The sequence below is a fragment of the Cataglyphis hispanica genome, chromosome 2 (assembly GCF_021464435.1).
Source record: "Cataglyphis hispanica isolate Lineage 1 chromosome 2, ULB_Chis1_1.0, whole genome shotgun sequence".
NCBI lineage: Eukaryota > Metazoa > Arthropoda > Insecta > Hymenoptera > Formicidae > Cataglyphis > Cataglyphis hispanica.
The window spans coordinates 1893728-1910771 of record NC_065955.1 but is presented as its reverse complement, the minus strand read 5'-3'; the positions used below and the strand labels follow the sequence as shown (position 1 = coordinate 1910771).

At 36.1% G+C, this 17044-nt stretch overlaps 1 protein-coding gene and 1 long non-coding RNA gene across 4 annotated transcripts in view; both read right to left on the bottom strand.

Annotated features, from left to right (window-relative positions):
* LOC126857322 (uncharacterized) overlaps positions 1-17044 on the bottom strand; it is a 91456-nt gene that overhangs the window by 24894 nt on the left and 49518 nt on the right. The window lies entirely within an intron of this gene.
* The window catches only part of LOC126857382 (uncharacterized), a 29294-nt gene continuing 21961 nt past the window's right edge, over positions 9712-17044 (bottom strand). For 2 of the 3 annotated variants that reach the window (XR_007688488.1, XR_007688491.1), the window contains exons 4-6: positions 11128-11473; positions 10299-10603; positions 9712-10219 (exon numbers count right to left, since the gene is read on the bottom strand). This is a non-coding gene — a long non-coding RNA (uncharacterized LOC126857382). Of the gene's footprint in view, positions 10224-10298; positions 10604-11127; positions 11474-17044 lie in introns of all 3 variants that reach the window. The other variant, XR_007688489.1, reaches the window with a different exon arrangement.

Here is a 17044-nt window from a genome sequence, read left to right as displayed (position 1 = left end):
TACGTCGATACAAATTCTGGATACAAAGAAAGAGAGAGAGAGAGAGAGAGAGAGAGAGAGAGAGAGAGAGAGAAAGAAAGAAAGAACAAGCGAATGCATTTAATCGAAAATACAACTGTGCATTCGTTTAAGTGCAATTGGCAATTTTTTGTAATGTGATACTGCGAACACAATGTAAGGTAACATGGAGAACACAAGAGTTTTTGTATTACGACATTTGGCATCATTAGACAATAACGGGGATCTATCGGCAATAACAGAATTTTATTATACATCTGCGACCGAGAACTTGGTTGATTTTCGCATGCAAGTTACCTGTGTTATTCGCATTGCTGTGCAAACAACAGCTCATTACACATAGGTCTAACTGTTCTACCTGATCTGCGTGTTGGTCCATTGACGTAAATCACCGCTTGTCTGCATCCCAAATCAGCGCTTACTGGCAAGCTTTATATATGGAGGGGACACGAAGGAAATATAATGCTATGTTACATAATATCTAAATTGTTTGAAACAAACTACAATAGCAAGAATTGTCTAGCAATATTTAATAACAATGCGCACACAGAGAATCATTAACTCCTTCAATCCATTGACACATTTGTAAAATATATTTTATCTATACAGAATTTTGTACAGTTGCATTTGCTTACAAGAAATGCCAAGCATGACATTTTATAATTTCAATAATATATATTTTTTTAATTGACTTATTTTATATAGATCGCAAGAGTTTTTTAATAATTTATGAGCAAAATTGTTTATGTGCAAAAATAAAAAGGAATTATAGAGAATCACTTTGAAACTAAGAAAATAATGATTATTTTTTTCCCACATCTTGGAAGCTAGTGATAAAATATAACAATTTAAAATTTTTGCACTCAACCTCATACGATATTCTGTTTGAAAGTAAAGATAATTGGTTAGTGATACTTTTTCTCTCACACAGGATTCTCTCTCAAGAAAAAATCGTATAAGATCATGCAATCCATAAAACTTAAAATTGAGTAAATAGGACATACACACACTCCTACACAATAAATTTCCAATGAAAAAATTATACGTATTATAAAATATATAAAAACTAAAATTTATTTAATAATAAAAAATTCATTAAAATACATGACAATTATTGAAATATTATAAAAAGTAACTACGTTTCTTAAAATTTACACAACTTACTAATTTTATTTATACAAATGATGATCTAATATTTTTAATAATGGCTAGAAACTAATTAGTTAAGCCTTTCTTTAGTATGCTAAAAATAATAAAATAATAAAATATTTGTTAAGTAAGTTTTTTTTTCACAACTTGCAAAAAGCGATTATGATATTAAATGCAATAATAATTCCTAGTAACTATATTTTTAAGAGGATAATTATACTGTGACTTTGAATCCACTAAAGTTTGTTGTAAATGCGTTTCATATTTCATATTTTTTAATCGTGACGTATAAGTGCAGCACGAGAGGACATCTCAAGTTTCACTACTTGAAGTGAATAGTATGTGAATAGTATGTGTATAAGGTACATGTAGGTGGACTTTCATAGATTTGATACGATTGCGTGATGCGTGTATGCTGGAATACTTTCTAAATACGATCTATCATTTTGCTCGTTGACGGCATTTGTCTCTATCTCTCTCTTTCTATCTATTTCTATTTTATAGATTTTTGAGAAAGAGGTAAATGTATATGACCAGATCTCGTTATTAAATTCTCATATACTTAATAACTATCGTAATCATAGTTAAACTTGAAAAAAGTAATATTAAAAATGGAATTTTAAAAATGATTGAAATTATTGCTTATCTCTCTTGAAAATAACTATCTTTCAGGCTCATATTTCCATCTAGCATTAAATGTAACTATATAATTCTCAGCTCATGATAAAATTACCAGCAATCTTTGTATTATATATAACTGAAAACGATCAAATTTAGTGTCGGACACAAAGTAATAATAAATCTTTAAACGAATTAATTTTATCTCACATATTGACATTTTTGCATATGATGTCTTTAAATGTTCAAACGCTTGTTTATATTTGTCAATGATTTTATGAATAAATTTTAGTGTTTTTTCTTTATAAACTTTTGACTAAATTGCGTAAATTTTAATTTGGTGTTCGTATATCATGTTTTCTAATCTGAAATTTATAAATTTATATTATATATAGCTAATGCGATGTAAAGTAATATTTATTTGCAATATTTCTAATTGTAAGAGACATATCTGACAATGAGAGATATTTCTAGAGAGAAGAGAATTCTGATATCACAGAAAGTATTATATTGCCAGATGATTGAATTTATTACTAAATTAGAAGTCAATAAAATATATAAATGATACACATACGCACACATATTACGCATATTACAGAAGTGTTTATTTTTACTTTTCCATGTTCAATTAATGAGTGAAAAAAACGATAATAATTAACTCATGATTCCTTAATTGCCATTTAAAATTACGTAAATAGATGGGCCAAACAAGCCTAATAATTTCAAACCTACGCTTTATGAAAAGGTCGCTCGATTACGGGTCACGTGCTACCCTCTTTTGACCCGCTATTTATACGATACGTGAAATATTTCTATCAATATACATGCGTGAGTAAAAATAATGAAAAATCATTAGCATTTTTGCATTCAGTCTGTGGAAATCAAGATAAATACAGCTATAATACAAAATTGTTAAGCATATACTATCTTTCTAGGCAACGAAATCATCGCAGATCTAATCGGTATATGTGATAGAGAAACAGATGGAAAGAGGGAAAGCTGATTAAATAGGTGACACAGATTTTCCGCGAAGGGAATGCGCGCGCGCACACACACACACACACTGTGTGTGTGTTGCGCCCTTAGTACTCGTTCCATAAATACATCGAGACAGACAAACGGCCGCTGGACCAATCAACATGTGAGCGCGCTCGCGTCCGCGCGCGCTCGCGCACTCACCGCGTTTGCCCGCGCCAGCGCGATCTCGTCTATATCGGTATTTTTATAGCGGTTTATCATTTTTGTTCGGTGGTGCCCCCCTTTTACACCCTACCATGGTTTATTTAAAGTGTCACGGAGGCGTGCACGCGCATGTGCATGCGCAATGCCCAGAGCGATGTTGGCCAACAGGCTGTTACGGGCTTTACACCGGCCGTGTTGCCAAACCGCTTACGTATATACACGCGTGTATGTACATGTGCGCGTGCACATCGCCAGCTTCTCACCAATGCGCGCTCGAGTGTCCGCATACATATATATACACACACACACACACATATGTAAGCAACGCCATTCTCCGCCACAGTGCCAATCAGTGGCGGAACTGCAAGCCGGTGCATCCAAGAGGCCCACCGGTCGTACACACACGCTGCGTGGATTTCCAATCTCTCTCCTTCTCTCATCTTCGTTTTTCCCTTTTTTTCACTCAATCGCCTTCCACCGTTTCACTGGCTGCCCCCGACTTTGCGCCTAAACTTTTTACATACAACGAATCCGGGTTACGAAGAGGATCTTAATTAATAATGCGACGACCGACTTATGCGCTCCACTGCCAATCGTTCCGTCACTTCTATCTGCATAGTGTGTTGTTCACTAATAGTATACCAATTGGTTATTGCATCAATTAATTGTCTGCTAGCTTTGGATTTATTTGTATATTTGTTTATATGTATATCGAGACCTGCTTGACAATGAGTGCAATGCATATTTGAAGAACTTTTTCAAAATTTTGGTAAAAAAAAGTTTTTCAAAAGATCTATTCATTTTATTTTATAAAAAGAGAAAGAGGTTGTGAACATTTTTGACGGTAAAAGTAAAATTTTTAAAAAGACACAAACTGATATTGTTCGCAAATAATCTTCTTAGGTATCCAGATAAACAATATTTAAAAAAGTATAAGAATTTTGAAGTCTCTATATCCGTGATATATCCGCCAACTAAAGAATATGTATACATATGCGCGCGAAAGAGTAATCTAAATGTTCAAAAATTTTTATTTCTAAAAATGAGCTCGTATAAGATCTAAAGATTTATATATTAATAATATCGATAACGCAGAATTAATAAAATTTCAATAAAAATTTCAATAAATTGTCATAATATTTAGAGAGTTTGGTAGCTTGAGTAGCAAGATCTTTTCATGTGTTTATATTTTTTTATTTTACTTTAATTAAACTTTATTTTCTAAAATTACTTTTTTGTGTGTCAACGAAATCTTCATTTTGCTGCTTTACTTCTGTGAAGCGAGAATGGAATCAAATAATGAAGCCTCGCCAGTAATTATCATGGTAATTGGATAATAGTTACCAATTCATTCGATTAACCGAGTTATTCGATTCTCTAATGTGTGTCGGCGTCCCCTGTGTTCATAGAATCGCTTACATCAAAGCCGAGAACGAGATCGGCACGAGCCGCGACGGTCGACGGTCGATGGCGGGTTTTTCATTATCGCCGATCGATAAGCAACGATCGACATGAATTATTCATTACGATGTATTAATTCGAACGCGTCACGGCCATCGACGAGAAGGTGTTCATCGTCAAATTAACCTGCGTCATCCAAGACGCACGGGCTGAGAAACCTGATCTATAAACTTCACGCCGGGCTCTCGACAAATAGATCTTGCTCTCGATTACGATGGTACACTTCCGAATACGCAGACTCATAAAGTTAATTGATTTGACGTCAATTACTCTCTATATTTATTTATTACGAGGCGATAAAATTTTATTATAATTTTATTATAATTTTAGGACAATGTTTATGTGTATTTTAATTAATCTTAGTTTAATTATGTTATCAAAACACAGATCTTTGTCAAATACCGATATAAAATGATGTAGAAGGCGTTTCAAGTTTGGTGTACATTTTTTATTTATATATATAGATTTTTTTTCTCTCTTCCACAATATATTTAGCGTTTCATATACATATGTAAATGTTTCCCATAAAAGTATCGGTGACTAATAGATGATATTTTAGTTATTATGTACAGTATTATGCTCTTTAAAGAATATAAGTAAAAAAATAATAAAATTTTATTTTTTTTTATTCAAAGTCAAATGAATATTATTTTAAAAATTTATTTCAGCAATAAATAGAAAAATAAAGTTGATTATTAAAAAATAGGAAAAGCTTGTATCTAATAAAATTTTAATTAAGAGAATAATTTCATCATTTAAACATTGATTATGATTATATTAGTAGGGATAAATAAAGCTTTATTCCGCGGTTTAAAGATACAAGACAATTACTATAAGATAATACAATCGAATGTACGATTATAGAGAAAGTGCGACCTCGTTTGACTACATCGTTCCCCATATTAGTCATAGCACATTTCGATCACGCGGGAATAATGGTAGAGTTCGTATGTACCATACCCATAAGAGATGGGGGATGCACCCCTCGAGAACGGTGGCTCAATTCGAGCAACCATGCAAGCGAATAAATCATGGGACAAGAATCGAAACGTCGCTCTCTACAATGTATATAGCCGAGTGTATGTATTTTTACTTCCCTTACATCGCGTTCGTACAATGCGCCTGCGTAGGAGCATCCACTTTATTTTTGGTCATCAACGAAATCCCTTCCAGAATTAATTTTGGCGCCAATGAGGCCGTATTTACGCATAGTTTCACGGATACGTGGAAAATATTCGCGTTTGTTCACGCAAATACTGACTCCACCTACATACAACAACTTTACATTAAACTATGTAAGATGAAAGAAATTCTGTACTAATGAAAGAAATTTTTCTTATCATTAATTATCTGGAGAGAAAATGTCGCTTTAAAGAGTACATGAAAATATTTAATTCTCAATTAGCATTGGCAATCAATGCAAAGGGAAAATATTTTCGTCGCATCCGGATCGCTATCCGTGCCAGCGAAAATGAAACATCGCACGACTCTCTCTCTTGTGAAAATCTATGATAGCTTTCATATCGATTACAATAGCTTCCGTTATGTGTTCTTTCCAATCGAGTGAGAAATCGGGGCGTTAAACATTTAGAGTTACAATTAATTATATATTCTTTTATTTTTTCATTTTTACACTCTTTCAATAATTGCTCATAAAAAATTGTTACATTTATATTCAGCGCTGTAGGAATTTTAAATATATAGGGTACGTCTCAAAATTATCTTTGTTTTAATATTGATATTGATTCTTTTAAGCCATACAGTATATTATATAATATTTTAGTTCAAGTTGGAAATGTTTTAATTCAACAATTTAAAAATTTTAATACTTAATTAGTTCCAATATAGATCAGTTAAAGTGTCATTTAATTGAAAAAGGGAGTCTTGTTATTTATTTATTATGAAGCTCTATTTGTTAAAATTATTAATTCTCAATTTAATTAAATGACTTAACTTAATTAAAACAAGAATAATTGAAATAATTTCTATTCCTAAATTTGTACTAAATTTGGTAGAGATAATTTTTTAAATTTTTTTTCAGAGAGAGAATTTAAACAATTCTTAAAATATTAAATATATTTGAATAAAGATTAAATAATAAAAGGGCTACAGGATTACAGAATACAGGACTCATCTTCAATAATGCATTAAAAAATATGCAGACATTTCTCACATCATCATTGTGCGTATCTATGATCTAACATCTAAGCAAATTGGCTCACAAAACGTTGGCGGAAAATAGATCGCAAATCAACACGATCGTTACGTGCGACGACACTTTCATTGTGTATCTTTAGGGGGATTCGATGACTATTTTCACATCGCCGACGGATCTTTTTCACATCGTAACCGTCCAAGTTAATGAGAAACACGTGTTTACCACTATATTTAGTATTAAGTCTAATAGGAACATCGCTCGAGGGAGAGAGGGAAGGATAACCAACCAAAGGGTTGTCACTCGGAAACAAACGGAGGCGGCGGCATTTAAAAGCGCCAGGCTCAGTTTCGGCAATGTCGATCGCGGCATTCCGTTCCTCACGAAGCGAGCCCACGTCTCGTCGCGAACCGGAACCACGAGGAGACCGACGTCACCGATTGGGCATGCTATTTAAGTGCGATATGTGCAGGAGGAGGAAGTGCGCAGGAAGTCGAGGAGGAAGGGTGCGGGCTCTCGCAGGCGTCGCGTGGCCTTGCGCTATAAACAACTTTCAGAAGTAAAAAGAGGAAGAAGCGCGTGGCACACACCAGAGAGGGTGACGCCTTATGGAGCGCGCCTAATAATAACGCAAATATGTTCATCGTTCACCGGCAGGCAACACACATCGAGGGCATTCGCGTGCCCTCGTCGTTACACGTGCAATACTTGTCGCGCATGTCCGTTTTCTTGCACACGTTCTTTCGCTCGTTCTCTCTTTCCCTCCTTGCTTTCTCTCTGACTCTCTCTCTCTCTCTCTCTCTCTCTCTCTCTCTGCCTTCATCTCTTTCTCTCTCAGGTGCGCATTCCAATCGATACAATTTCGCCGATCTAACAATAAGAAGTGATCTATGTATATGTTACAGACCATTTATGAAATCCGGCTCGTATACACAGGATGTGTCAAATCTGTACAGTCTTTCAGTAGGCGACTTTTTACTTAATTTTAAATTGATTTTTTCTAAACAAAAATTTTTATTATATTTATTGTATTATTTAATTTTGTCAATACATATTTTTGATAATAAAGTTTTGAATTAAATTATTATATTTGGTTAATATTATTATTTTTAATTATTTAAAATTTTTCAAATTAAACACGTAAAATTTAGTATAATTGTAATAGATTTTTCGTATCGTTCTATAATCGATCTTGGAATTCTTTGATACAAAGCAAGCATTTGCGCGAGTAAAGTTTAACAATCGTAAAGATTGTGAAGAAATGAGAACATAAATCTATACATGAAGACAATAGCCGATACTATAGAAAATGCAAATAATTTAAGAGTTCGCACGTAAAAGTAGGCTTTCTTTTATTAGACTTGCCTACTTTTACCGATTCCTTTCACTGAGAAATGATTGTGCGACACTGCACTTAAATACTTAAAAAGTTTTTCAAACAATCCTCGAGTTCTCAAAAATATTACATTTTACTGCATTTAATATAATCATTGACAAAAATATGATAATAATATTTACAAAGTTTTAATTTTAAAAAAATATGCTACTCCAAAAATTCAAAAATACTCATTCTTTTTAACCCATAAGGATATATCAAAACCTCCTATCTAAAAAATGTTTGATACGTGTCTGTACACAATGTGTTTTTGAAAAAAAAAAAAGGAAATGTAGATTTATATATTATTTTTTAAAATCCTTTTTAAAAATGGCAACACCTATATAAATATCAATTAGTCATAATCATTTAGTATTGCACATTTAACCAAAAGACATCATAAAATGTGTAAAATCTTTATACATATATATAAAATTACAACAAAAATTTCTTTCAGAAAAAACCATCAAATTCACAGTAAATATCAGATGCAAAAATTAATCGTAAATCGGGCAAATGAATCCACAAGCATTTCGCGAAAACGCACGCCCACGTACATACGTGGATACATACAGGGGTGACGTCTTCATTGATCAGTTATCTAGGCAATGCTATAATACCGTGTTATGCTATACGGCGCTCTGTGTTACCACCGTATTATGGTTCACGGAAAAAGATAATAGGCCGTCCAGGTCACTATGGCGACATTATCCCGTTAGGCTTGAAAGTATATTTTCTACTCGTTGTGGCAATGACTGCGCCGATCCCGGTCGGTCGGCCGGCCTGCCGCCGAGTTGCACGGCCCTCTTTACAGAGTGGCAAAACGACGCCAAGGCTCATCGACCAAGATTACCGCTTCGGCACTTGAGCCTTATTCGGTTAACGACTGACAGGCACGTATCGACGATAGTTCCTCGCCCGCGTTGGGCCCTGAGCGTGTAACACGCATATGTAAGTATCGCGCGCTCTCCGAGCGCGATCGATGGCGTGCTTCGCGAATCACTGTGTAATCTTTCTCTCTCTCTCTCTCTCTTCAGCTTGTCTTCTTCCTCGATACTGTGCCGCAGTGTTCCATTTGTTCCTCTTCCTGCATTCCGCTCGATCGCGCGACGCCGTTTTGCGCTCACCGCGGACTCCTTTCGAGACCAGGAGGATCGACATTACACGATGTTTACACTTTACTTTCGCGTTACACATCTCAGTTTGACTTGCATCGACATAACGGTACGCACAGGGTGATCAGTCGTTACTTTATTTTCGGCATCATACGTTATTTTATTTTTAAGAGAGGATGTCTTCTTTAAATTTGGAGTCAACTTTTTTGTTTCGTAAAATTATCAAAAGAAGTCGTAATTTGTGATAAACATAAAATTTTCGATATTAAATATTTTATTGATTAATCGTCTAATTAAAAATCAAAGTAAATTTTGAACGAGAATTCATTGTGTTTGCGATCTTAAAGCCAAATTTGCGGGAATCATTTATTTTCCCTTAAAATTTGAAAACTGTCATTTTGATTTTTTGATGAGAAATATATAATAATATTATAATTATAAATATGACAATATCAAATGATAATGTTGAAACGTTGAGTATACTATTCAAAGAAGGTGAAGTAGATCGGACAAATTGTAAATCTAAACTACAAATGTTTTGGAAATACTTCGAGTATTTTCAAATACTTTTTTAATTGCATTTTTGAAAAATTTAAAATTCCCTAAACAGGACCGATTATCAATAGATTCTCTGCGTATCTTCATACATTTTTTGCAAAAATTTATTCTTTCTTTAATGAAATTCTCGATACAATTGACTCTTTTAATCTAATATTATTAAATTAAATTAGTGAGTTTATTTATTTCAGGATATTTATTATTTAAACTATAAGCATGCCTGTATATATGAGAAATAATAATTTAAGTTTATACAGATTGGTCATTAATCACTTTTCTTAAATAATTCGAGCGTTTTAAATCTACCGTGCATTTAAACTATGAAACTTTAAACAAATATCCACATTTAACTTTATATTTCTGTCAAATATATTTCTTCGCTACCTGAAAATTCTGATTTTTGCCTTTACCTCTTTTCACAGTTTCACACAACAATGCCACTGAAATCTATTGTAATCTGAAATATAATGAATTAGTAGTTATTTCCAATAACTCCAAAATTTTCCATTCTCGTTTATATGAAGCGTTAAAATGTTAGGCTGTGACGTTTCAATTGTCCGTAGAGAAATATTTCCATTGTGACACCATCTACCTGAAAACAAAATTTTTCTTGTTAGATATTTCTAGGTATACCAAATGAATGTTAGGCTTGAAAATCAATTTTCACTTTCCTTTATTGCACTTTTTTTTCAATAGCGTAATAAATTATCTGACAGTAGCATCCGGTTTTCTTATTTTCGTATTAGCGGAACGAAAGAGGCCGCACTCATCCCTTCGGCGACCTTTCAGGTCTTGTTCAGGTAATAATATTGACAAACTTTGAAAGTGACAATGGTGACGAAAATATCCGCCTCTGTTGCTCATATTGTCGACAATTCAGCAAGAATCTTTGCCTTCCCTTAATTAAGTAAATGCCAAACCTCGAGTATTTTTTCAATACATCATGAAAAAAAAGTGCTGGGCTTTAGAACACTACGATCATATCAAAATGTCAAGTATTGAAATAAAGTTTTTTTACAAATAAAAAATTGTGTGTATGATGTAAAAAACTATTACCGATTATGTCGTATTATATCCAATAGCAGCGCGAGATCTATCATTATTACGTTTCGAGCTTTTGCCGATAAAATCATCAATGATTATCAAATTTTAATAATCCCAATAATGATATAAAATTCTATTATCAATGTCTTATCAATATATACTTTTTTGTGGTTTACAAAATTTTATAAACAAAACTTTTTTTCTGTATTTGTATCTTGTTTAAAAAAACAATTTACAAACTGACGACAAACTGAATGCTCAAACTTCTGTTGCCGACAATATAGATATTAAATTTAATAAGATTATAAGTCTGGTGATAAATTTTACTTGTAAATTTTTGACTTGGAGATAAATCTTTTAAATTTGTCTGGCTTAAAGTCAAAGATATTCTCCATTATTTTTTCACGCAACCATTAGAGACTTTACCGCCGTAATATCCAGACAGTACCTACTTCGAGATCTCGACGATTGTCCTTGGTTTAGCACCCCAGGGGTGAGTGGTTGTTGACGATTTTCGGAAATAAGTTACGCTGTCGGTGCGACGACGGCAGCTAGGCGACGCTCCTTTACACGCCGAGTAGAATAAAGGAAAGGAATGAGGAGGCTCACATAATCTGGACATAGGCCGAATGTGTACTATCCGTTTCAACACCACTTCTCGTCCGCTTATCCATGCCATTCTGCGCGCCATCCGCACATCTGGTCATCGCTCCCGCCTCGACTATTCGTAGTTGCAGCAGTCACTAGCCGCTACTGCCAACCGACCTACACCCCGTCAGCGAAGTGTCTGAACTATTTCTAAGAGCAATCAAAAAATGTGGTCTTTCATTTAACATTTTTATGTATTAATTTATCTCTTATATTCATTTTATTATGGCACAATCAGAAAAATTTGTGCTATGTCTAACATTAAAAATAAAATATTAATAAAAGAATATTTATAAAATTACTATGCATCATTCGATTGATTTGAAATCTGTGTAATTAATGATATTAGGTCTTAAAACAATTCTTTTATGTCTCCATTAAAATTGAAAATTCTTTGAATTGTCTGAGACATAATGGTTTTTAAATTAATATGACATAATGGCTTCTAAAATAAATGTTCCCGTTTCTTTGACATTTTTTAAACAATATGAAAATTAAAATGTTTTATAAATACAATATTTAAATAAATTTCGAAATTTTTAACATTTTTTTTATGTCACTTTATTTAAAAATTATTTGAATTTTATAAAAATATTGTGCATATTACTTACACATACACGCATACACACACACAGAACTATACTATGTCCTCTGTGAACTAATTTATTTGTTGAGTTGTTCATATTTATTTTTTTATTTATTTATTTATTTTATCTTTTTTTTTTTTTGTTTGGCGTCTTTATTCTTTTTTTTCATTTTTCAACGTTATTTATACATCAAGATTAATTAAATTATTGAATATATTTTCATTGATCTTGCTGAAATTTGATTATTACGTCATGTTCAGTTTGATCTATTATTGGTTGTGCAGACTGAATGAATAAATTATGTTTAACCATCGCCATGTTACATGTTAAATTCCTTTTAATCGGCACTACACATTGACTTGCACCACACACAATATGTGATATACATATATAAATGTAAACAAACTAAAGCTGGAAATGATAAACTAAATATAAAAATTAAAATATTCTTTGCAAGATATATATACTTTTATTGTAAGATAATTGAAAAAATTCTTGCACTCGACCATTTGCACCAAAATATTATAAGATTTAAAGTCGGAAAGCCGAGATCGATTTATCGATTTTTAAAAGTTAATTTTACAAATTATATAAAATAATTCTCTTTTATAGATATAAATATATATTTACACACACACACACACCCGTATGAACAAAAAAAAAACTGCATTTAAAAATATATTATCGGAGGGAACGAGAAATTTAATGAAAACCGACGTGATATCGTGGAAATTCGACGTAACGAGAAACAAATCAAGATTTGAACTCGATGTCGAGTCAGAACCGACGCTAAACGATACCCACTATGCCCACTCGAAAATCGAATATGTATACCCATTCTGCCTGCAGGGCAGTGAATCAATAGCACTTCACGCACCGGACATCATCGGTCTGACGTAACGCAGAAATCAATGTTACACGTATATCACCGTGAACCATCATTACTTCGCGTAATTCGAACTCGGCTGGAATCGATAGAAGGTACATGGGTACAAGTGCGGCCGTTCCTCGTGTGTGCCTGGGCATTATTTGCAAAACATAATATAGCCGACGTACGCGGCATACGGAATTGCATTATCGAAACGCTCTTCATATTCGGAGTGCTCGGCGATAAATAACAGGCGAGAGGCGAATAAATTCATTCGCTATTCAAAACGCATATACATGCAATTTACCTAGGCCGGATGCGCGTAATTAAAAATCTATTGTCCAAGAGAGCGCGAGATAAATAATTATTTCCCAACCCTCTTACGTAATATGTATTAGATCATTATTTGTAGAAACGATTTGAAGAGTGGCACAGTATCATTTGCGTTGCGAGTATTATAATGTTTATATGCAAAGATCGTGATGTGTTGCAAACGCATCTCGTCGCTCGATGCGTGAAACCTGTGGGTATTACATCATATATTATTATGTAGATAGATCCTTGATGAATAGCGGTGTGTGTATATAGTCTCCGCCATCCAACGGATTATGCGCGCGTATCGACGCCGATAGCTACTCGACGTCTACGAGATATCGAACGTCACTCCGACGTCTATCCAGCCGTTTCGAAGAAATATGGGGCAAGGCCGCGACACCTTGGGCCAAGAAGGGCGCATGTCGACTCGCGACAAACTCTATTAGCTGACTATACGTAGTTAACCCCCGAGGGACCAGGGACGCGCGCTGGCGTCCTCTCCATCATATACACACGCATATAACAGCGTTGTATATGTCGCGCAGAAGGATAGAGGAGAGTGATGAGGTAGAGAGGAGGGGAAGAACGGTTGAAAAGCAAAGCGGAAAGAGAGAAAAGAAGATGCTACGATTATCTAGGAGAGAATGCGACGTGCGTGAAGGTGAGATGGAGAAAGGACGCGCTGACGGGGAGAGGACAAGGAAAAGGACGAAGCGCCGGTAGACGAAGAAAGAAGGAGAGAAAAATAGGGATGAGGAAGAGAGAGAGAGAGAGAGAGAGAGAGAGAAAGAGTAAGATAGAGGGAAAGAGAGAGGAAAACCGAGGGAGAAGCGAAAGTAGAGGGGATGACGATACCACAGAGGGGCTATAGGGGAAGAGGGAAGAAAAGGGGGACACAAAGGACCGTGGGGAGGGGAGAAAGAGGGGAAGAACCGTGAGCGCAGACCGATGCACGATGCATACGTTCACGGACGTGCCTCTCTATCCGTGCCTCTGTCGCTGTGTTACACATTGAACTAGCGAGGCGTATTGAATATTAAACCAATAAACAGGAGAGGAGAGGAACGGTTGCAGATGGTCGAGGACACTTGGCAACGCCGACGCCACCACCCGCTATCACCACCGCCGCCGACGCGATGCACAGGAGGCGAAGCCAGTTGGAGGCTCCGCTCGCAGCGGCGTTGTACTACGAGCGTAGGGGAAGGCGTCCACATCCACACGCGATGACGACAGCGTCCGCTTCGGCGCATTACTACTCCGAGCCGGAAAGGGTGAAGGAGTGAGAAGAGCGACGAGCCGGCCGCGAGAGAGTAATCCGGCGCACGTAGAGGGGTGCCGGTGGGAGAGAGACAAACGAAAGGGGTAAGCCGCGGGCGGCGAGCGTATCATCAGGAAATAACTTGATGTTTGCGCCGAGAAGTTTTGCTCGAGTTTCGCAAAGTTACGCGGAAGACAGGCGGCTCGCTACCGGAATTGGTTTCAACGTGTCTCTCGCATACACACGCACATCCACATATACATACAGATCGATCTGTGTAATATACGCGTATATTATGATAATCCCTACAGTTGGCAGTACAATATGTTGCCATCTCTCGCGTCTAATAACGCATTTCTGCCATAGAATATGTAATAATTAAGATAGTTATATTAATACAGTGATATTAATTAAGATAGTTGAGAGGAGAAGCTGCCGCTCTCCCGATGGCTTCTCTAGCCGTTAGAGCCGCGATACAATTGAATAATCGATAAAAAGGATTAATATTACTTTAGTCATATTTATTAAAAGATTATTTCTACCTGTATTTTTATTCTTGTTATCTACTGCAATATAGCAATCTCTTTTATATAAATAATGACTGTCTATTCTAAAATTAATTTAATTAACTATAAACTTAAACGCCAATAATCTTCTCGTCGATCAATCTTTATCTATCGCGTTCACAAGAATTGTCTCAAGTGTATTCGTCGCCGCAGCTACAGAAGCGATCAAAGGGGCGTTAAATCGTCGAGTAGCGAGCCGTCGACACGCAGGGAGCACAATTATACTGAGAATACATGAGCGACGCGATTCGAGAGAAAGGGGAGCGTGGAACCCCTACAACGCACAACGCGTATCGCTCCGAAAGGAAGTAAGCTGATAGAGCGCCGACTCTGTATATACGCAGCAGACGAAAGATGGTTTAAGGAAAGAGAGAACGAAGGAAGTGGTGGAAGAGAGAGAAAGAGAGTGCGACCTGGATGGGGTGCGGAAGCGACGTCCGACGGGGGTAGAGGAAGACGGTAACACGAGTACCGAGAATACACTTTACAAGCACTTCCACTCGTACACGTTCAACCCTCTAGCGGGTGTCCCGAATTGTGGTCGATGGCAATCCGTTTAAAACACCGAACCGAATTTTCTCCCGAAAATAATGATTAGTATATTTTCAGACGTCGAGAAAAATTCCTAATTCAAATATAATCCAATCCACGTAATCATAATTATTACACTCTCCGTTACTTAAGAATTGTCGGTTAATGATTTATACGGAAAATAACGTGCTTGAAATATTCTTTATAAATAAATTATTGTCGCCTGCACAAGTCGATACAAATCTTTATCATGTAAAATTAATCGATTTATTATTGAATCGCTATATGCAATCTGTTGTTGATAATATTTGAAAATTTAATATGAGATTAACTGTCATAGATAAATAAATAGTAAATAAATAAGTATATATGATATATATGGATCCGAATTTTTTTCGACAAGATTATTAAATACCGCGAAATCTTTTGAATGCATAAACGAGATGAAACGTGCTGCTATCTGACGATGAATGCACGAAACGTTTACGGTGCGTGCAATGCCTGCAATGGAAGGGAACGCATTTTGAAAGGCCGGAAGGACGCGCGCCTTCAAGCCCGCTATAATCTTCACGCTCACTTATCGTAAGAACCGATCGTTAAAAGATGCTTCTCTCTCTCTCTCTCTCTCTCTCGGGTTTGTAATAGCTTTTCTCGTATGAGAAAGGGCCAAAGTGTATAACTCGTGTCTTGTATAATTTGAAGAAAAGCGTTACCTTTCTAAAAAAAAAAAAAAAATTTATATCGTATATTTAAAAACTTTCACTTTCCTCCTCTGTTTCATACATCTATGGAAAAAATATATTAAGTGATACACGTAGAACTTATTTTAATAATTGGCAACCAACTATCGAAAGCATTATGTTATACCTACATTTCCTAACCGTCTCTTAAAGTAGAATCGCGTTTAATAAAGGAGGGATCCCCAGAAAAGAGATCGCTTAGGCTCATTGATCTTCGTGGTATACGCTCGTTCTTTCATGGAGAGAGAAACGGTTTCTCAGACAAAGAGAATCTCCAATCCTCGGTATACCTCCCTCCCGCATCACCGTGTTGTTCCGGATACATCTACTTTAAACGTGGCTTATAGATACCCGCCATCACCGTCGTGCACGAAATGCTTCTCGTACATACGTGCATTTATTCATAAGCCATAGCGGCGGTGACGGCAGGTCACCGCCTCAAGGAGTTTGTTTAATTCTTCGTCCTTGCGAGCCACCCTGTATCGTGCACGAACGTGCAACATCGCGTCGCAGCGCGACCGAGAGAGAGAGAGAGAGAGAGAGAGAGGTGAGCCGGCGTCGGTCTTTCGAGGGCCGTGAACACGGTAGGGCTCGCAAAGACGAAGAGGAGAAGGCTGACGAGTGCGAGGGAGATCGACGGGAGCCTGGTTGGAAGGGATGCACTCGTGCGCTCGACGACGACCTGGAGGGGACCGAGCGAACTAAGGGGTGAGCCACGGTATTGTAGTGGGGTCGTGTTGGACGGGGAGGAAGGGAGCCAAGCGAGATGGATGATCGCTCCTCTTGCTCGTTCGCAGAGAGAGAGAGAGAGAAAGAGAGAGATTGAAGAGGTTAAAGAGGGGAATCAGGCGCGACG